This window comes from Pteropus alecto, unplaced genomic scaffold, assembly GCF_000325575.1.
Source record: "Pteropus alecto unplaced genomic scaffold, ASM32557v1 scaffold276, whole genome shotgun sequence".
Taxonomy (NCBI): Eukaryota; Metazoa; Chordata; class Mammalia; order Chiroptera; family Pteropodidae; genus Pteropus; species Pteropus alecto.
In genome coordinates this window covers 3,895,302-3,918,520 of record NW_006438074.1, presented here as the reverse complement: position 1 = coordinate 3,918,520, position 23,219 = coordinate 3,895,302, and the positions used below count along the sequence as shown (strand labels likewise).

The 23,219-nt window shown below is 34.0% G+C and overlaps 1 protein-coding gene and 1 pseudogene across 9 annotated transcripts in view; one reads left to right on the top strand and one right to left on the bottom strand.

Moving 5' to 3' along the window:
• Positions 1-23,219, bottom strand: part of FUT8 (fucosyltransferase 8) — a 195,936-nt gene that overhangs the window by 132,652 nt on the left and 40,065 nt on the right. For 6 of the 9 annotated variants that reach the window (XM_025049113.1, XM_006915132.3, XM_015591966.2 and 3 more), the window contains one exon: positions 9,671-9,762. The exons of 2 other annotated variants lie outside the window; for them this stretch is intronic. The gene's annotated coding sequence lies outside the window, so the exon portion shown is untranslated. Of the gene's footprint in view, positions 1-9,670; positions 9,763-18,551; positions 18,667-23,219 lie in introns of all 9 variants that reach the window. One more of the 9 variants, XM_015591968.2, reaches the window with a different exon arrangement.
• Positions 2,353-2,789, top strand: LOC102882479 (annotated as a pseudogene).

Below are 23,219 nucleotides of genomic sequence, written 5' to 3'. Positions count from 1 at the left end.
TGTATAACTATGGAGTCCTTGTTCTTGACTCCAAATGAATCAAAAGAATATGATTTGGCTGATCAAGGGATTATTACTCTTTAGCAATATAATTTGGCTGAACAAGGGGCAGAGTTACGAGAGAACACACTACCAAAATAACAGACATACTCCATGAATTTCAATGGTTAGCTATTTAGGAGAACGAAATGTAGTGCGTCCGTGTTGCCTAGGCAACACAAGAGGTAAACCAATCTCTTTTAGCAACAGCAGACCAAAAACAAAAGCAGCTTTGACAAATGGATCTAGTGACTATCGTATATCAGTTTGAATTTTTCTCACAAGTGAATTAGTATCTAAAAGATCTTGAATAATTAGATGTTTGCATTTTATATCTATCTACTAAAAAGAGTAAAGAGTAAACACTCTTTTACTACACCAAATTCAATGGATTTTTTTGAAGCAGTAATTTTTTAGGGGTATCAGAAACATTCTTTAAGAAATTATAAAAAGTAACAGAATCAAATTCAGACATATTGTGGTCATGCCAGAATTAATGCATTCATAGTTCTCTCACCTATAATTATAACCCTGACCCTCATCCCTTGAGATATATAAAAATTATGGCTATAAATTTCTTCAATATATTTCCTTAAGATTTACAATGTACAATTCTGATACTAGAGTTAAAAGTGTCTTTTGTTAAGCCTGAGCAGACAACATACAAATCAAACATTCCCCTAAGAATTTCAAGTATCTTCCAAGAAGAGCATAGATACACAATGACTACCAGGTAAGGTACCTTGCACCTAGTACAGTAACTAAAATGCTATAAGCACTAATGATAAAGAATGAAGCTCATATGACCAAATGAGTCAACTCTCATATGCATGAGAGTCATTAACTCTTTCATGAGCCCCTCGTAACCTTCAAAAAAAAAAATTAGGCCAGTGTATTGTTCTTCACCAAACACATCCTTTTTTCATAATTCGAAACTTAAATCTCTATAACACCAATTTATGTTTACATTCTACTGCCAATTACCAGTGTTTTTCAACTAACAAGAAATTTTAAAGAAATAATGATAGTACTAAATTTATACTATTTCGCTGTATCTCAAAAGTTGAAATATAAAATATTTTTTATTAATAAAAAGTACCTATACTAAGCAAGAGTTTTTAAGTTGATGTTTTTATAGTTATGGAATCCTGGTTTTTATTTTAGAAGGTACCATAAAACAGCCAGCAATCTTCAGCGAGGCACAGAAGTACCATAAAGAATCAGCTATTATAAATCATTAGAGTTATACCAACCTTAATTTAATGCATCAGTTGACTGCTAACTAATATTAGATGAAGAGCAACCAAAGCAGGTTTTATTTACAGCTATGTGTGGAAGAATAACAGAAATGCTGTTACAAAGATAAATTTAATTTAGGCAACATTTGAAAAATAGATTTTTACAAATAGTATTTGAATACAATTTGAAATAGGTGAGATGTATCACTTGCTAAGAATATCACTGTTCATTGTAAAAGTGTTAAGAGGTCTCTGCTTTCACCCATGAGGAAGTAACAGATCCAGAATTAACTTCCAGTAACAACTAAAAAACTGGACGACTATGTATCTGACCCTGGACAACAGGTAGCTCAAAACTGATTCCTAAGAAAAAGGAAACAAAATAGGTGAGCCTTATAATTATAAATTACCTGGGCTATCTTTCCGAAAGCATTTTTGGGACTTTGGTATGTAGGAGGAAAAACCCAAATGGAATCCAGTGCATTGCTAAGTTGAAAAGAAAAAGAGATCACTGTACAGAAAGGCCAAGGCAACAATTATTTGGGGGGGGTGGGGGGGGGAACTCCCTGAAGTGAGAGAGCTACGCCAAGACTGATGGGGGAAAAATAATAATAACCCCCTTGAATACCAATCCGCATGTGCATTAAGTGAAAACCCAAAAGACTGAGCAAAAGCAACTTGGAAAGAAAAATTACCAAGTAGCTAAAGCTGAATAATTCCCAGAGCTCATACAGGGCCAAGAATCATTCAAGTTATTACAAGCAAGATGAAAAGTCCTTACTGAATCCTTGGGACATTCGGTAAAGACCCAAGAAGAGAGGTAGGTCTACTCTGTAATGAGGCTAAGAAAGCACAAAAGTAAAGGTTACTCTAGACCTGCTCTAGAAAACCTTAAAAAACAGTAATATACACGGAAAGGGAAGAGGGAAGGAAAGAAATTAGCTGCTGCTGAGCATGTCTCGGAAACACTCGGTCTCAAAACTCTTCTACCCATGCAGTTCCACTTTGCACCACGTGCTACTTTGTATTGTGTGCCACCACGGGAATGGAGTCTGTGATGCCCCAAGGTATTGCCATGCCCAAAAATAAAGGTAAAGGAGGCAAAAACAAGTGCAGGGTAAGAATGAGAATAAATCTGAAAAAAAAAAAGAGTTGGTGTATAAAGAGGATGAGTAAGGGTAAGCTCAGGTCATCAAAATGTTGAGGGAAAAGATTATTAGAAGCAATGTTTTTTGATGGTATAAAAAGGTTATGCCATATCAAAGGAAAATTGAGAGAAATGATCTGAATAAATATCTCAGATATGGTATTGGTTGACCTGCCAGACCTCATTAGGATAACAAAGCTGATGTAATTTTAAAACACTGCAGATGAAGCTGCAAATCTGCAGGCATATGGCAAGGTTCCAAAACATGCTAATAGTCAATAACAAATACATTTGGTGCTAGAGAGGATGATGAAATCCAGTTTGATAATACTGAATTTGATGATAAAGACCATGATGATATCTAAATTGAACTTAATGTTTTACATTCCAAGTTTTCTAAGGATTAACCCCAAAGGTGATATGGCTTCCTTGTCCTTTATAAAGTTAACCAGACTTCTACGTAGCTTAGCAATTTAATCTTGGCATTCCTTTTCTAAATGAATATTTCGACTCCTGATGCTCAAACACTCTTGGAAGCAGTTTGCCTTCCTGATCATCCCCCTCATTAGATAAAACTTTAACACACGTTAACAAGTAACTTTAAGAAGGAAGATTTTATTGAGCCCAAGTATGTCTGATACCAAAGTCCTGTGTTCTTAATAACTCCCTTAAAAAAAAAAAAAAAAAAGGAAATGATCTATATGAGTAGTATATTAGAAAATTAATGAGAAAAGTCCCACCATGCAAGAGAAAATGTTTATGGTGTAAAAAATACTGAAATGGGAATAATGATATCTGTCTTGCAGATAAGGAAACCAAGGCATTTAAAGTATTTAAAAGTGAAGTAAGGGGAGGGGGTTGGGGGGTTGTACTCAGCTAGCAAGTGTCAAACAGGAATTTCAACCCAGCTATGTGATTCCAGATTCTACTGCAAGGAAGTCTTCCACAGCAAGTGTCTTCCCATGTCTAGGCCCAGATATTTGAAATCAAAGGATTCCCTACTGATAGTTAGGATAAGAGATAAAAATCTTTGCCATGCCAAGAAAGCTACTACTAATTAATAAAGATTTTTGGAAGAATCATTCTAACTAAAAAGCTCTTGTTTTCTTATGACCTAAAATGATGTTTGCAGCTCAAAATATTTTAGTAGTATAAACTTTAAAAAAAAAGGAAGATTCCTCCAAAATTCCCCTTCTCCATTTGTGAATCATCCATATTGATCCATTGCTTCACTGCCTACCATGTATTTGTCTAGAACTTAATGCCAAGGATACAATGATGAGCAAGACAGATAATCCTCACTGTTTCAATAGATCTTAGAATTTACTGGGAAAGCAAAAATGAAACAAATAATTACACAATTAATTTACATTTCTAAATATGACCCTGCACTCACCATAGGGCTTTTGAACTTGTATGAAACTCACTTGCCCAAATATCCACCAGAGAGCTCAATCTCTCATTAAATTTAGGTCATCGCTCAACTATCAACTCCTCAGTGAAACCTTCCCTGACCATTCTATACAAAAATAGTACACTCTCCCCTCCAATATTCCCTAATATCCTGCCTGAGGTATTTACTTTTTGCTAGAACACTTATAACCATCTGGCATTCTTATTTGCTTGCTTAGTATCTGTATCCCATTAGAATATAAGCTCCATAAGATCAATAATTTCTGTCTATTTTGTTGACTGATATCACTCAGAGTCTAGAACAGTGCCTGTAATATAGAAGACACAGGGGGTAATCTAGTAAACAAATGCCTGCTTGGCTCCTTCCTATCTACCATACTTAATTCAAATTAGGCTAAACTGAACATGCCAAGATTTCCTTCCTGGAGGAGGCCTTTCCATCTGAATGTCTTAGGCAAGAAAGGGGATGGAGGGTGCCAAAGGTTCTTTCTGAGACTTCTGTTGCATTAACAGTATCCCAAAAAATGAAACTAGTCCCTTCAAAACACTATTATTTCAAACAACAACAACAAAAATCAAACCTAAGTCATTTTCATCTCTCCTTTAAAAATTTTGGCAAGCTATCATACAAAGTATAATATCGATAAAAAGGCTACTAAATCGAATTAGAATATTCTCTTCCTTTATGAATTCGCCTCTGATGTTTCTCATCTGCTTCTGCTCTTCTAGATCACTCGAAAGAATAATAAGGCAGTGAGATATCTCTAGCTTTATTATTCAGGAGCAAAGGTCAATAATCATCGAATATTGGCCAGCCCCTGAGGGATTCATATTTCATAGTAGTTATCAAATTTTTGTTACATGGAGCTAAAATATTTATGTGGAACCAAAAGAGTTGTATAAAATATTCCTAGTAGTCCATGAATAAAAAATTGTTAAACTAGGTTTCATTTACAAAATTATGTAATCTCCATATGTCTTTCATTCATTATACCAAACTTAGGGCAAGCGGGGGTGCGGGGGGCAGGGGTAGGGTTAAGTCTTACCAAAAAGTCAGTTTTAAAATTCTTACCCTAGAATATTTAAGAGGTACAGGGGAGGCAGGTGACAGTTTGTTGTATTTTTTAAATGAGTTTCTTATCTTTCTTTCCTCTGATCACTTGTTTATGATGTAAACCCTACAGGAAAAAAAATTAAAGTCTAAAAAGAACTCTGAAATTTCTCAATAATTTCATTTTCATTCTTGAGAAGAATGTCTATTCTGTTGTTGGATGAAGTAGTCTACAGATGTCAATCACATCTAATTGATTGGTGGTGCTGTTGAGTTTAAACTTACTGATTTTCTGCCTGCTAGATCTGTCCATCTCTGATAGAAGAGTGTTGGTATATCCAACTACAACAGTAAATTCATCTTTTTCTCTTATCAGTTTTTGCCCCACATATTTTGATGACTTACTGTTAGGTGCATACACATTAAGGGTTGTTATGTCTTCTTGAAGAACTGACCTCTTTATCCTTATGTAATGCTCCTCTTATCCTTGAAAATTTTCCTTCTGAAGTCTGCTTCGTCTGAAATTAATATAGCTACACTAGCTTTATTTTGATTAGTGTTAGCATGGTATATCTTTCTCCATCCTTTTTCTAATCTATGTCTTCATATTTAAGGTGGGTTTCTGCAGACAACATATAGTTGGGTCTTGCTTTTTGATCCACTTTGACAGTCTCTGTCTTTTAATTGACGTATGTATTCCAATGACATTTAAAGTAATTATTGATATAACTGAATTAATATCTACCATATTTGTTAATGTTTTCTATTCATTGCCCTTGTTCTTTGTTCCTATTTTTGTCTTCTACTCTCTTTCCATCTTTTGTGGTTTTAATTGAGCATTTTATATAATTTCCATTTTCTCTTCTTTCTTAGCATGCCAATTATACTTCCTTTTTCACTTTTTTAGTTCTCCTAGATTTTGTATCATATACTTATAACTAATCCAAATCCATTTTCAAATAACACTACACCACTTCATGGATAGTGCAAGTAAGTTATATTCCTAATTCTTCTCTTCCAACTCTTGTATCATTGCTATCATTCACTTATATGTTATAATCATTGAATATACCATTGTTATTATTTTGTGAAATTATATTATCTGTTAGATCAATTAAGAAGAAAAAAAATAAAAGGTTTTACTTTACCTTCACTTATTCTTTCTCTAATGGTCACCCTTTTTTATAACGTAGATCCAAGTTTCTGGCCTATATAATTTTCATTCTCTGAAAAACTTCCCTTAGCATATCCTGCAAGGCAGGTCTTCTAGCAACAAATTCTCTGAATGTTTGTTTGTCTAAGTCTTTACTCTCTTTCACTTTTGAAGGATAATTTCACAAGATAGAGAATTCTACATTTTTTTCTCTTAACACTTTAAATATTTCAGTGTTCTTGCTTGCATGGTTTCTGAAAAGAAGTCAGATGTAATTCTTACTTTTGCTCCTCTATAGATAACGTGTTTTTTTCCTCCCCTCTGGCTTCTTTCAAGATTATTATCTGTGTGCTTGATTTTTCTGCAGTTTGAATATGATATGTCTAAGTTGAAGTTTTTGGGGCACATATTCTGCTTTGTGTTCTCTGAACTTCCTGGATCTGTGATTTGAAATTTGACATTAATTTGGGAAAATTCTCAGTCATTATTGCATCAAATATCTCTTCTGTTCCTGTTTCTCTTTCTTCTCCTGGTATTCTCATTATGAATATGTTACACTTTCTGTAGTTGTCCCAAAGTCCTTGGATATGTTTTTCCTGTTTTTTAGCTTTTTTTTTTAATCAATCTTTTCCTCTTTTCAGTTTTAGAAGTTTCTACTGACATTTCTTCAAGCTCAGAGATATTCTTTCCTCAGCTGTGTTTGGTCTACTAAGCAATCCATAAAAAGGCATTCTTCATTTCTGTTACAGTGTTTTTGATCTCTAGCATTTCTTCTTGATTTTTTTCCTTAGAATTTCCACTTCTCTAACTTACATTATCCATCTGTTCTTGCATGTTGTCTACTTCTTCCATTGCAGCCTTTAGCATATTAATCATAGTTGCTGTAAATTCCTGGTCTGATAATTCCAATATCCTTGCCATATCTAAATCTGATTCTAATGACTGGTCTCTTTTTAAACTGTGTTTTTTGCTTTTTGGTATGCTTTGTAATTCTTTTGTTGAAAGCCAGATATAATGCACTGGATAAAAGGAACTGCAACAAATAGGTCTTTAGTAATGTAGTAAGGTGTGAGGGGAGGAAAAACTGCCATAGTCCTATGATTAGGTCTCAGTCTTTTAGTGAGCCTGTGCTTCTGGGCTGTGATCTTAAGTTCTTCTCTGTTTCCCACGCACCACCATCAGGAGAAACAAGAGGCTAGAAGTGGCTAGAATTGGATATTTCCCTTCCCCCACATGAACAGCTAGAACAGGCTAGACCAAGATACTTCTCTTCCACCAGGTCAAGCTCTGATAACACCCTAACCAGTTAAGGCTCTGGTAAAATACTTTCTCTTGATGGTAGATCTTGGAAAGAAAAACAGAATACCCTGGCATATTTCAAAATGGTTATTTTCCCCTCTCTCTATGGGAAATACTAGGAGATTTTTCTTTGATACTCACTATGAAGACCTGGTTGAACTCCTGCAGGTAAAACCATGAAAGTGTGCGGATGACCTATTATTGGGTCCCCTGGAGTTTTCACCTCAGATTTGTCCACATTGAGCCTCCAGCAATTAATCAATTACACTTTATGTTTTCCTACCCAGTACTGATTCCTTTGGAAATTTCTGCTCTGGGTTTCAGCTAGGATAAGTTGTCATTCTCTGTATTTGCCTGTTTCTTCAATTTGGGGGTTAACAGTTTGGCTAGTGACCTCATTTCTCTGAAAGATCTAAGAAGAGATGTTGAATTTTCAGTTTGTTCAGTTTTTTACTTGTTCTTAGGATAGAGTGATAATTTCTAAAAGCTCTTTATATGCTGAACTGAAAATAAAAAAATCTTCATTTTCAATTTTTACCTTCACATTTACTAATTGATAAAGTGATATATAACGCTCTTATGATATTAAGGAGAGAAAAAAATGGAGGTCTGAATTTGTCTCAGTGGCACATAAATTATCTAAAATATGATTAATCATAGTGTTTACCCTATATATAAAATGTCATAACGAAAATTATTAAACAATACACTGCATCCTTTCTTTCTGAAGCAATGAAAAACACTGTGGACAATCAAATATTGTAGGAATCACTTAGATCCCACATCATTATTACAAACTAAAATATTTTCTAAAAAAACACCTGAATATTAAGTTTCCATTAAGGGTTTTTTTAAAAAAAAAATCTATCAGGAAGTACAGCAATCCACTGGTTATTCACACTGCTCAATTATTTGCATAAAAATAAAGCCTGTTTCTTAATTCTTAAAATAGCATATAATCCCATCTAAACAATTTTGAGTTTTAAGATTCTTCCTCCAGAGGAAAAAAAATCAGTAGGAAGCTAAAATTTGCATATGAAATTTGACATTTGGATGTCAATTCCCAACATTTACTATCATGATAGAATTAACCTTTAGCAAATTTAATTTCCTTAGGAAATCTTTATCCACTGTAGAGTGCTATATGTTCTTCTTATAGCAAGAAGTACAGTTAATTTTCCATATCTTACTGTAAAACAGTTCATTACTTTTTATATTACTGACTTAGATTTTATTCAACTGAGTTTTAACATACTTAACCACAAGCAGGCTAGTTAAATAAGATTAACATACCTAATTCACCTTAAAAAATTTGAAAACATTTAGCAAAATAAGTCTCTAAACATATCAAGAATATGAGAATGGCAAAACACAAGGGAGTATATTAGCATGAGTTCACTTTATATCTATGTAAATTTTATTATTATTTCCACATCTGTGATGCATTAGGTGCAACAGACATTTCTGAGCCCTTTATACAGTGAACAGATGGTGAACCATTACAAAATTAGGAGCTAGGGTAACATTCTAAGGAATTATTAATAATCTTGCTCTTCAGCCAAAGGATAGCTACAGACTTGGATAAATAATTCTCTTAGGAGGATAATGAGGAACTAGAATGAGATACATGGGAAATAATTTCAGGATGGTCAAAAAAAGAATTGGGAAAAGTGACCATAGTAACAAGTAAAAGATTATAAAAAAAGCTCCTAGAAAAAAGGTTGATCTGCCACAAAAATGTTTGTTAAATGAGAATGAAGATCGATGCTTGTGAAAGACAGAAAGAATGCTCTAAAAGTTCCACTCTTAATTTGCTAAACATAAAATATATTCCTGAGATCCCACATTCCTGAAACCCCAAAGTCATTACTTAAGTAACACTGAGACAGAGTACTTGACATAGTTTCTAGCTAAAGTAATAACCAACAAAATGGACCCAATTAGGACAGTTCACAAGAGATAAAGAAATGAAAACACCAAAAACAAAAAATAAAAAAAGTAAGACTTAGTCCTGTCAGGTGGTTATATGTGTAAAAATAAAACTATCCAGGTAAGAAGAGCTATGTAAAAGAGACAAGATAGCCTAGCAGATAAAGCACAGAATATAGTCCTGTTCCAAAAAAAGTCATATGATTTTTAGAAAGTCAGTGTATCATCTCTAGAGCTTAAATAATGTAGTCTCAGTGGAATCTTTGAGGAATAGTGATACGGCATCAATAAATAATAGTGTTTTCTATACCTAAAGAGAAAAAGGGTTCCTAACTTTTAAAAAGATTAAAATTTGATTTATTAATAAAGTTATTTCAATATTAACTGTGAAAATGGCTTACCTTCCTTCCCCTAGAATATCAGAGGCTGCTGAAACCACGATATTTCCAAAGAAGGAGATTATTGCTTGAATCTGGGTCATTGAAATTAGCAACTGTTCAAAATGAGACAAAAGAAGGAAATAACATTATCTACAATCATATATTTTCCTTGTTGTTAACATGAAATATATCTCACACAAACCTCATAGGCCATTCTAACGAGATATATATCCCTAGGTTTGAACTCTCCAGGGCTAGCTCCTTTGAAACTAAGACTAGACAAATAGTTAACTCTATTTAAACAATTCTTGATCACTAAATGTCAGTAAATCTTTTTAACTAAAAAAAATTTACATATATTTACCATTATCGCCCTACTTTAAATTTTTTCCCTATAAAAGAACATGAAAAAATTCAGCTAATACAAAAAGGCCCCACTGCAAAGAGGGGAGGGGAATGGGAGAGGAGGAGAAAAGAGGAGAGGAGAGGGGAAGAGAGAAAAACAGGAATATCCAAACAGCTTCAAGGACAAAAAGCATGTTCCACACCAGATCATATTTACAGTTTCTCATCTAGAATTCAACTAACATCCAACTGCAGCAATCAGCCAAGCTTAGCAAATTAAAATAACAGTAATTTTGACAGATTACCTTCTATAAATATTCAAATATGGACGTTTGTGTGCATGCAAGGGTCTCTATATGCCAATCAAAATGCTTTGCCTAGGATCCTCAAACTGAACTTTTTCCAACCTTCTTTTCTGTAGGAATCCCCTGAATTGTTAACTTTCATTTTAACTCCTTCACCTCAGCTGATGAAGAAATCAATCATTTCTCTATTCCGAGCTTAAATTACTATCCACAGCCTGAATTAAAAATTTAAGGATAACACTCATATAAAGCACCGACAGACAAAAAAGAAGGATCTAGAACCTTTGAAAATCTAGGTCTGTAAAGACAAAAAGAAAGATCCAGTAGCGGGTAGAAGGAGGGGGCAAAGAGAGGATCTTGAAAGATGGCAACTGAATAAAAGATTAACTTTTTATTCATGTAATCCAAGTATGCATTGGTAAAGTAAAATCCAAACCAAATGCAAAGAACAATTAACTTCATAAATTTGGGCTGTATTCAAAGTTCCATTAAGATGGACTACCATTTAGGTGGCTCAAGGCAAGACTCTATACTTTGATAACAAGTTTAAGTATATAAAGTGTCAAAAGTGTGGAAATACAATTACACTTGATCCTTGAACAACAATGGGTTTAAACTGTGTGGGTCCACTTATATACAGAATTTATTCAATAAATACTGTAAATGTATTTTCTATTCCTTATGATTTTCTTAATCACATTTTCTTTGCTCTTACTTTATTGTAATATAATATATAATACACATAACATACAAACTATGTTATAGTCTGCTGTTTATGTTATCGATAAAGCTTCCATCAACAGTAAGCTATTAGTAGTTAAATTTGGTGGGGGGAGGCTGGGAGAGACCCTTAATCCCCACATTGTTCAAGGGTCAACTATAGTATGAAATTCAAACCAAATGCAGTTTTTTAAATCCATAGATAGCGTATTTAATCAAAAATAATGACTTTAATAAGGGCAAGGTATCTAATGCATGAATTTGCTAGTTGTCCTTCTATCTTATCTCCTATTAATCAGTTTCCCTTAAACGCATACACAATTACTGAAAAGCCTCAGATGATCCAGGAAAACTACAAGCGACAGGTAAGCCTCTGTATCCAGGGCAGCATCAAAAGTATGGAAGAAAAGTCAATCTAATCAGAGGAAATTGCTCTTCTGTTCCCACCTAGAAAGAAACAGCTGTTGATACCTCTACTAAGATTGCTCAAAATATTTCCAGAAAGTTAGGCAGGCTTGCAAGACACTGACTTTAAGATCACTCACCATTCAACCACCTGAACACAGATCCAAGCCAGACCAGAAGTTCTCAAAGCAGGGAAGGAAGAAGAAAAGTCTGGTCTAGGGACCAGTAACTTCAACGTCCCCTGAGGGCTTTTTAGAAATGGAGAATCTCAGGCCCTATCCAGGGACCTATCAGAATCTGAATCAGAATCTGAATTTTAACAAGATCCCCAAATAATTCATATACAGTTTAAAATTTGAGAAGCCCTGCAGGAAGAAAAATATCATACTTAGAGAGAAAGTATAATCTTCTGTTCAAAGATTGGTTCCCACTGCAGGCCACTGTTGAGTCAATAAGCAACCAATTTTTAACCTCTGGTCTACAGCATCATTATTTCCACCACAAATTTTTTAAATAAAGAATCTTGAAAAACAGAAACCCCTCAAGACCCAAAGAAATGAGTATCTAATGATTAAATCTCAGGTCCCATGAAAGGCTGTGACACAGATATCTTAGAGTAAGTGGTCCTGTCTCATGCCTCCAAATCACATTAACTAAAGTTAATTTTAAATAATAATAACAATTCTTTTCATTCCAAATCCTAGATACTAAGAGCATGTGGGGTCCCACTGGCTAAGAAAAGGACTAAGAGATCAAAAGCCTACGCCATTGTATAACCAGAAGAAGAAAAGGCTCTAAGTATTTGTTATCCAGCTATTGTCTCTAAACTCTAAATCCACCCTTTAATGCTCAGCTCAGTAACACTGAAAACAGAACTCTGGAAACCATTTTTCTCTTCTGCCAGCTAGCTTCCTCATACTTCCAATAAGGGCATGAGGAGAAACTTACTTTTTCCAGTCAATATTGCCCCAGGATAAACCTTCCACCCCAGCAATAGAAGCTGGTGACAGCCACCAGTTTTTTCTGGCACTCTCAAAAGTATCCCTCAGAAGTATCAGCTACATCCAAGCAGTACCCCCTCCAGAGGTTTTGAACACAAACTCTACTCCAAGCTTTTCTTTGTTCCCCCAGTCCAATGGATTGTTGCTGCTTTCTGCAATTAGTGTCTCTGTGTTACTCCAGTGTTCCCCTGTTGCTTGTTCAGCCCTCTAATACCTATACAACCCATTCCCTATATTAAATTTTCTTGGCAGAAATACCTAGTGTGAATAGTTTCCTTGTCCAGATTCTAACTGATACATCATGGCTATCTAGAAGGAATAAAATTCAGCGTGGTCTCAATCACTTTGGAAAACTACTTTCCAAAAACGTGATAGTCCATGAGAAAATATTTACCACTTCTCGTCAAAAATAGTGCAAGATGAGAAATGGATGCAAGTACAGTTGAGAAAGGAAGAGGAAACAGAACCTATGAGAATAATGCATTAAAACCAATATCACGGTAAAAAACACATTTTAGCCCCCCCAACCCCCACCCCCCCCAAATAAAGAAAAGGACAATAAAAAGCCTAAAACAAATACAGGCTTCCACCTCTCAAATAATAATAAAAATCGTGAGTTTAAAAAAAAAAAGTGTATAAAACATTATTCTTCTGCTTCTGCCATTGTTTAGTTTTAATAAAGTGGTTTTAATAACCCCTTAAATAATAATAAAAATCGTGAGTTTAAAAAAAAAAAGTGTAAAAAACATTATTCTTCTGCTTCTGCCATTGTTTAGTTTTAATAAAGTGGTTTTATACTGAGTTTGAGTTACTATACTTTCAGGAAACTGTTCAGAAATAAGGGAGAACTCAAAGATTACAAAAATGATGAAAGTGACAGAAAATAGGATTCATGAAGAAAGATTCAAGATGTCAAACTTTTTTAGTCAGTCTAGTGCTGCCTCCCAATTCATCCCTATGGATGTTTAAAATGATAGAAGACATAAAATGGACCTTCTTAGCTTACTCAATCTCCTTCGCATCATTAAAGTTATAGCTATTAATGCAGTTTACACATGAGTATGACCTAGAATATATTTTTACAAAAATCATAATATTGATGATGATGATGCCAGAACACTAATGCCAGAGATCTGATTTAACTGGTCTGAGAAATAGCCTAGGCATATTTTGAGAAATAAACAAACAAACAAACAAACAAATAAATACCCAAATGTTTATAGTGTACTGACAGAAGGATTGAGAACCACTTAATGGAATATTCTATAACTTTACTACTCAAGGTATCGTCTAAGGACTAGCTACATCCAGACTACCGGGGGAGCTTCTTAGAAGGCAGCATCTCAGGCCTATTCCAAAACCTATGAGTAAGAATCCACATGTTAATAAGATCCCAGAGTAATCTGTATGCACATTAAAGTTTGAAAATACACTGTTCTATTATAGTTTGAAAGACTATGAGTGAGAAAGTCCAAACTCTAACCTAAAAATAACTTTCAGAGTTGAAGTTTTTCTAAAGTTTTAATCATTAAGTGTTTTTAGAGTCTATTAGAGTTTACTGAGAATATTATTTTAATGAGTAGAGAATAATATTTAACAATATTATTATTTATTCAGCATGTAGTACCTGTAGGCACTGTTCTCTACAAAATGATTTAATCCTCAACACATAGCTACAAAATAAGTCATTTTATAATCCCTGTTTTACAGAAAGAAACTAAGGCAAGAGTTATATTTTTTAAAAAATTGCTCCAGGTCACGTAACTATTAAGTGGCAAAGCTGAGAACTGAACCTGCATAGTCCTGTTTAAGAGCTCATACTCTTCACCACAAAATACTACTACGTTTACCAATACCATCCCAAAACATTCTGAAATCATTCAGGAGGAAAGTATAATTATTGGTAATAAAAACGCTCTAAGAGTAAAAGAAAAAAATCAGTGTGCTTTTCTCAGGTTAAAAAAAAATCAACAGAGTTATAAAAGTTATATAATTACATCAATACTGTTATGGCTCTGTGACTCACACTTAAAACAGAGAGGAACATAGCAGAGAAGATGGTAACTCAGGAGGTTACTTATAATGTCAACATTGTCAATATTTTGGGGTAAGTGATAACATCAAAACTGTACATGAGACTATCCTACAGAAGAAAAAATCTTAGTAATAACCACTCTCATCTATATTCGAGAAATAACTGAAACCTCATTTTAGGAAATACAATTTCCTTAATGATTCCTTAATTCACTCCTATAATTGTTCCTACTGCCACCACTCCCACCTTAGAAAAGGAAAGGATATAAGGCTATGATTATTTTTCACAATGAAATGGGCATGACGTAAATTTAGTCTGATTTTTCTTCTTTTCTGTACCCCACTGCTCCTAACTTCTAAAAAAGCCCAATCTGCTTGTCATTATAAAAGCAAAAATTTCAGTCCCACTAAGACCCAAACGTTACTTGTGAAAATGTTGAAGACGATTTTTAAAGAAGAGGTCAGACAGGGGCTGTCAGTAAAAGCCCTAAAAGAAAGTGTTAATAATTCATGTGAATTCTAAATAACACGATAGGATAGCCAAAGTTCCCAGAGATAAATAATATTATTGTACTGGCAAAGAGAATGAGTTTAAAATATGCAAAATTATATCCTATGAATATTTAAAACAGAGCAACAATTTCTAAGATGTTTTAGCTTCATTCAGTCTAAGAATGCTCCTAAAAAAAGTGTACAATACCTTTTTCACGAACAATGACAAAGCCCAGATGACCTAGTTTCTGAGAATGAACAAAACTACAGATATTAAAAATAGAGTTCCTTTACCCATAAGAATTATTAAAGTGGATGCTGGAGAAAAATTTGGGGGCTAAAAATACCAGTGCAAAGACTGAAATGTAGTCTTCTGAACACCTGTTTAAAAGTATGACCTGAAGCAATTCGTTGGTCCCTTTGGATGAAATTTTACCTGAAGAATCTAAGAAAGCTGAAGTCCATATGAAGCACTATAGGGATACAACTTGATTTCCCAAATTGTGAAGTAAGACTTTCCAGGAAGCCAACACAGACAAAACCCAAAAGAGTGTTCTAAGGAGGCAAGGCAACTATCAAAAAACACAGAAGCTAAGCAGTCCTTATATAACTTTTCATTAACTAATATGATTAAAAAATGACCCATACCAAAACTCCTTGCAAATTTCCATTGGGTTTTAATAATCCATTAGTTATGTAAATTATTTGTAGTTATTGTTTTCTTCTACTTAGCACCAGAAAACCACTCTCTTCACCTCTCCACTTAGCATCATAAAGTATGTTCTCAATTTGCCTTCCTTTCATATCCTATTCAAAAAAAACATATATTTATGAAAAAATAAAACCATTCCTCAAATAAGTAATAATAAATACTAGTTGAATGACTAAATACCACTAACCCTACTACCCTCATAACATAGGAAAATCATATTATATAATCATGCGTAAAAATTTAAATGGAAAAAATTTACCACCTCCATCACCAATAAAATAGAAAGCTTATTATATGAGAGAAAAATAACTATTTAAAAATCACAAGAATCATTTCTTCAGCATTAGGAAGAATAAATTAAAAAGATGATTCTCAAACTTCATAATGGATCAGAATTATGTATTAAGCTAGTAAAATTGTAGAATTTGGGCTTCATAACCAGAGATTCTGATTCATAAAGTCTGAGTTCCTGAGGATGAACCCAAAACTCTACATTTTAACAAGCTTCCTGAGTACCATGTAGATTATCCTTGACCTACACTTTAATATACATTTCACCTTCAAACCACTGTCAACTTTCTAATAAGTCCTTTAAGTCTGATCAGAATGTTCAGTTCTTTCTCTCTTCTTAACAGCCTCAACTTCTGATTAAACTACATGCTTGGAACTAACAAAGAAAGAAATAAAAGCAACCAGTTACTGGACATATATCTCTATGGGCTGTGGACTTTACATAATCTATAATATACATAAGAATTAAATAATATACTGCATGTAAAGGACCTAACACGGTATCTGGTTAAAATAAGTAAATGTTCAATAAAAGTAGTTACTAGTTGAAAACTAATGTCCACACAAAAACCTGCACATGGATGTTTATTCACAACTGCCAGAACTTGGAAGCAACCAAAACATTCTTCAGTAGGTGAGTAAATAAATAAACTTTGGTACATCCAGACAATGGAGTATTATTCAGTGCTAAAAAGGAATGAACTATCAAGCCATGAAATGAAGGAACCTTAAAGACAAAGAAGCCACTCTGAGAAGGCTACATACTATTTGATTCCAACTACATAACATTCTGGAAAAGGTAAAACTATGGAGACAATAAAAAGATCTGGGGTTATCCAGGGCTGGAAGCGGGGGGTGGGGGGTGGTAAGAAGGAAGAATAGGCACAGAGGGCAGTGAAAATATTCTGTATATGTATTATAATAATGGATACACGTCATTATACATTTGTCTGAACCCACAGAATGTGCAAGATCAAGAGTGAACCCTCAGGTAAATTATGGACTTTGGGTGACTGATGTCAATGTAGGTTCATCAACTGTAACAAATGCACCACTCTAGTGGAGAATGCTGATAATGGAGGAGGCATATGATGGGGCAGGGATTAAATGGGAAATCTCTGTACCTTACTCTCAATTTTGCTGTGAACATAAAACTGCTCTAAAAAAAATTTAAGTCTTTATTAAAGAGAAAAAAACAATAAGCTGCAATTGTCCCTAACAATAGAGATAGTACTTGATGTGGGTACTCATAATGACCCTAAGAAGTGATTGCTATTATTTCCCAATTGCAGTTGAGAAAACAAAGGTGTAGTAACTTGCCCGGGGATAGTGAAGGATCAAAGAGAGACAAGATTCAGGATAATCCATATAACTCCAAAACCTGAATTCTTTAACTTAGGCTAACTTTCTGAAGCAGCAGGGCAACAGCAGATACGAAACCACTCCACTGTAATAACCACCCTCTACAAGAAAATTTTCCTGAGTCATCCCGAGGTCAATGATGTCTTAAGCATACTCTCACAAATGTTCTTATATGACTAAGAGCTAAAGAAACACAGGCATAAAACTGTGATGGGTGGCTAAGGACAGATCATTATAATAACTAAAATTAAGTATGGATTAATGAAGGAACTAGTTTGTATTAAGGAATGTTCTAATAAATATAATCCTTAATATTTAAAGAGTATTTATTGTTTTCATGGCCACTCTAGAATTATAAATCAATAATAACTCCATGACAAGGATCAATATAGCTATTAACCTTCCAGCAGAAAATATGAACAGACAGGTTAATGAAATATAGTCTAAAGTCATTCAATGTTAACTTTTAACTAAAAGACGGTACAAACTAAATCTTGTGACTCTCCATATCTAAGACTGTGATAATTAGTTAAGAGTCTAAAAAGCCACAGGGGGGTCAAATTCGAAACAACTAAGAGACTTCTATATTTCATCCACACAAAATATGAACATAATAAATAGGAATTTCAAAGTTCTCTAATATGTTTTCTACCCAAATTCTATAAAATCTGATGATGTTGCTAATGATTAAGTTTTGTATATAAATCATTTATTTTTAAAAAAATTCTGTAACTTTTCTCAAAACATCTTTTTCACCTCATCTCAAGTTCTTCCCAAGTGGCTATTGTATTCTTTCTTCCAAGTATGTTCCTAGCTTACCTGTTCCCATCACCCAGCCCCAAAATGGTAAGCATTGGTCTCCACAAACCTCTCTCAACCCCATTTAAACCAAGACCATATGTACAATAAATAAAACACAACTGGTCATGGCAAAAAGACTATATTCATATACTGATAACATCAGCATATCACTAAAACTAAAAACTCGGAAAATAGAAACTGATGATAAAAGTACATTCTGGTGTGTTAAAATGTACAGAGCAGAAATTGTATTTTAACCTGGTATCACTCAACAAGTTAACACAAGTCCTATAGCTGCTGTTTAATTTTATAAATCGTACAATTTTACAGATAACTCTCTAAGATTTTTAATTAAATGTGTCAAATATAGGCTCTTAGACAACATCTAATACAAAACAATATACAAATATAACATAGCCAGGAAGAACACATACCTGCCATTTGTTCACTCTCTCCTTAAAGGAAATAAAATCTTCACTACCTGTCCTATGCAAACCAAAGAAGCTCTGGATTCACTGGACTGCTGCTACTGCCCAGGAAACCCCAGTACTATAGGAGGAAGCCAAAGTGAGAATATGAGAACACTTCCTTCTGCTCAAGATCTGTTCATTAAACATGTAAAAGTACATATCTCCATTACCCAAATTTTTACAAAGAATGCATATCATACTTTTACAGTTAGGCAAGATTTACTGTCATTTTTTATGTGGTAAGTTTATTATTAGGTTTGTGTGGGTTTTTAGGGGGGATTTTTTTTGTTTGTTTCTTTTTTGTTTTTGTTTTGAGAAAAAGGCAGCTTTTAGAAATTCCTGCCTGAGGAATGTAACCTTAAACATATTAAATCCTATAAAAAGCAAATCAGTAACATGAAGGGTTCCAGATAGAGGCACGGAATCCCTGAACCAACCACATTTCAAGAGTAAGAACTGTGTGATTCTCCAGTCTCCAGACCCCTGTCTACAGAAAAGCACTATCCCTCTAACTAAATAACATCCACAGAACCTCAAACAGCAGGAAGCTTAAACATTTGGTAAATCTTTCCCCTCCTTTTCTTACTAAGTATAAAAAATGTGTTCCCCTCCTGAGCAGATTCTCTGGACACAACTGAATAATGATGCCTTTCAGCCCCAGACTGCCAGTCACTCTTTGTTTGCTATACACAGAGGGAGGAGAAGCCATCTATTTGTAATTCAATCAGAAACTGTTAATGAACGCAGCAACAGCACCAATCTTTCATTTTCTAATGGTATATAAATGCACTGTCCAGTTAGGTAGTCAGTGGCCAATGTGGCCAATTGAGCATGTGAAATATGGCTAGTTTGAACTGAGAAATGTTTAAGTGTAAAATATACACCAATTTCAAAGACTTACTAAGAATAAAAGAATGTAAAATATTTCACTGATATTTTTATAAGTTGTTGAATGCTTTTATATTAGTTGTTGAAATAATATTTTTAATATATTAAGTAAAATATATTATTAAAACTAATTTCACCTGTTCTTTGTACCCTCTTTAATGTGGTTACCAGAAAATTTATAATTACATGCATGGTTAATATTATATTTCTATTGGACAGCCAGAGTCTATAAATTAGTGATCATAAGCTCTTACTAAACTATTCATACATCAAGTTTTCATGCTTATAGCATAAAATCTAGTCATTACAATAGCCTCACCAAAATTCCCTTTCCCCCAATTTGCAAAGTAAATTATATTCCATTTCTTTCCTTTCTAATACCTTCATTCAATCTTAAACTGAGTAATAAATTCTGTAATACTTCACATCCTCCACCTCCTCCACCCCTCCCAAGTTTCTGGCCTTACATATTCATCTATTATCTCTAATGGCCATCACACTTAAAGAAGTGGAAGCAGAGAATTTTACCCAAAGGGGCCTCCAGGTTATCTCTAAGAAGCAATATGTGCTAGTGTTAAGGGTTCGGTCTCTAGAATCAAATAGCCCTAGCATAAACCCTGCCTCCCAATGTGCAAAGCACTATAGTTCAGTTCCCTAGTCTATAACAAAGGTAAATAAAATTATTATTTAATATTAAATTAATATTTCATTTAACTAATATGTATATTAAAATATCAATATCCTGGGTTGTTGTGAGATAATATAAGAAAAGCATTTAGAACAGTGCTAATAAATATTAGCTATTATTGTTATCTTTATTTCCTTTTATGTCCTGCTTCCTGAATCATTCTCCTCTTTGTATTCCTGGCTGCCCTCAAGTTCTCCCCTCAATCAAGTTCTCCCCTCAATCAAGCCTATAGCATATCCAATAAAATGTAAAAGAAACAGAGCAATAGATGAAGAGGGCTGAAAAAAAACAAAAAACTCCAAACACAAAAGTCCATAAGAAAGTTTACTGCATCACATAATAGAAAGATTGCTCAATATGAGAAATAGTCAAGCTAATTCTAGGACCCTGTAAAAGGTACCTTCAAAGGGGTTGCAGTAAAAGTTCCGAAGTACCTCTTCAGCCCTCTAGGCACCTGTCAAGTATGTTACAGTCTGGAACCTATCCCATTGAAAATACTCATCAAGTCTGAAAATTGTACATTCTTTATGGTACTTTTGATTCAGCTACTGACTACACACCTAAAAAGTCAACAAGCTCCTATGTACAGCCATTGGAGAACCCAAGTTTAGACTTTCACTACATGGCAACCCAAGTTAAAAATCTGTCCACTCACATCTGAAACTAATACAGTATTGTATGCTAACCATACTTTAATAAAAAATAATAATAATAAAATGCTTTGGGAGGAAAAATGTCTACTCTTACCTAAAAGCTCAAAAAGCAGAAAATATATGTGAAAAGGTCAAAATGCTCACTCTGTCACTTGTAGCATACCAAGTCTCATAGACTTAGAACAGATTCAGGTGGGTATCTCTTTAACTCAAGCCAAAATCTAGGTTGGCTGAACCTTTCATTATCCTTTTCATATTCTGCCGTATATTACAGACATTTGCATTATTTTATTTGCTTCTTCACCAAATTAGAAGTATCTTAAAGGCAAAGACTATATCTTCCTGAATTCAAAAGTCTACAACCCTGATTCTGATATATTGAATACTCAAATATTTATCATGCTGTATTAAATCTATAGTTATAAAAACAATTATTAACCTTTGTGAAGTCTTCAGTTTTTAAAGCACTTTCATATGATTTCATTTGACTGTCCCAACAATCTTATAGTCACATCAGAAACATAGACTCATTTTTTGTGACGTAAATGAAGCTCAGAAGTCTAAGTAACTAATTCAAAATCATTCACTTTTGTATGTTTTAATGAGCAAACATTTAGTCCTAAGCCATACTGGTCACGATTGACAAGCCAGAATTGCACTGCACCACACCACACCACACTAGAGCCTTTCTTGAAGAGAATCGGTAGGGGAAAGAAGATGAAAGACAGTGACGACAAATTCTGATGATGATATAAATGTATGGACAGTCCCTAAATAAAATTAAATTGCTTTTCATATTTCGTTTTTCCTATCTTATCGAAATCTCAAAGTTTTATTTTCCTTTCTAAAAGATTCTTCTTTATTCTCACATAATTAGTTGTACCTTCATCATCAAAATTATCCTCTATCTGAAATTTTACCTGCTATCTTCTCTCATACCTACAAGCCAATCTGTGTTTTAAAAGTTACGCAACTTTTTAACATAGTTTCTTTTTCTGTCTTAATGTGTTTTACTCTTCATTTGAATTCACCATTGAATTATCTGAAATGGCTTTTGTTCGATTTTACCCTCTCTAAAAATAACCTACTATATAAGTCCACATTCTGCTGATATTCCCACTAGACTCATGAGAAAAGAACCAGCAGTTTCTCTATAAAAGTTCTTACAATTATCAATCAATCAACATCAGCTGACATCCAAGCTTATAAAAGCGATGTTAACTTGCTACCTGTTGTCTGTCACTCCTGAGTTCATATTTAGAAGTCCTATAAATCTCCTGTTTAATCAATGACTTAAGATAATTCACTTGACTTCTCTGAAATGAGTTTCCTCATGTGTAATAACAAGAAAGTTCATCTAGAATTTCTGAGGTTATCTAAAGAGTTCTTGAGTCTGGGGATTTAAATCCAATTTTATTTACCGTTTAAAAGTTGATTTATTATTTCAATGTACATATCTGCACCTTCTCTACCCACTGTCACTCAAAGGTAAGAACTGTACGTCTTTGCACCCTTATCCCTTTGAACATGGCACTATGCACGTACGGGCATGTTTCATTTGCTTTTCTACCTGAAAGTGTTAAATTGTTAGCTTTGGCAGAAGACTTTTGATCTTCTACGTGAGACTGAACCGCAAATAACCACAATTTTGAACCAAATTCTGAGAAAGTAACACTGTAAAATTCTGATTAGAATCCAAATTATGTTATTATAGCCCTTGATCAACAGTCAGCATAACTATCATCTGAAAAAAAGATGGTAATTAATTGAGACAGTGAGATTGGCCTCAAACCCTGCTCGTAGCCACGGTTTTCTACAACTATTATATTCAATCCCTGACTGATAAACTGAAAACCAGACCTTAGAATGACATCCATGTTCCTAGATCATGACGTTATAGGAAAGGAGAGTGAGGGCAGCACTAACATGCATGTGTATTTAATGGCTGATTTAATATAATAAAACTTGTTCCAAAAATTATGAGATTTACCAAATTTTCAGACAACGTTAACGGCAAGTTCCTACTACAGTAAAATCTGAAGAAATGCTTTTTTAAAAATGTAAGGTTTTACAGATATTTCCAGCAAATACTAATAATGTCAACATTAGCTCGAATTTACATTGAAAAACTACTATCACTCTAATTAGTTTTAGCAGATGCTTAGGCCTTGATAAAAATCATTAAACTGTGTTTGGAATACATATATATTTATATAACGCAGAAACAAGCTGACGAAAATCATTTAACTGTGCATGTAGTACGAGAACTAAAAGGGTCCGGAACTTTAATAATGAGTCACAAATAATCACCACATCTGCACACAGTTAAAACATATGGCACTCCAGTTTCAGGAATCCTGAGCTTACCAAAACTTTTACAACTAAATTTGGGTTACCTGAGGT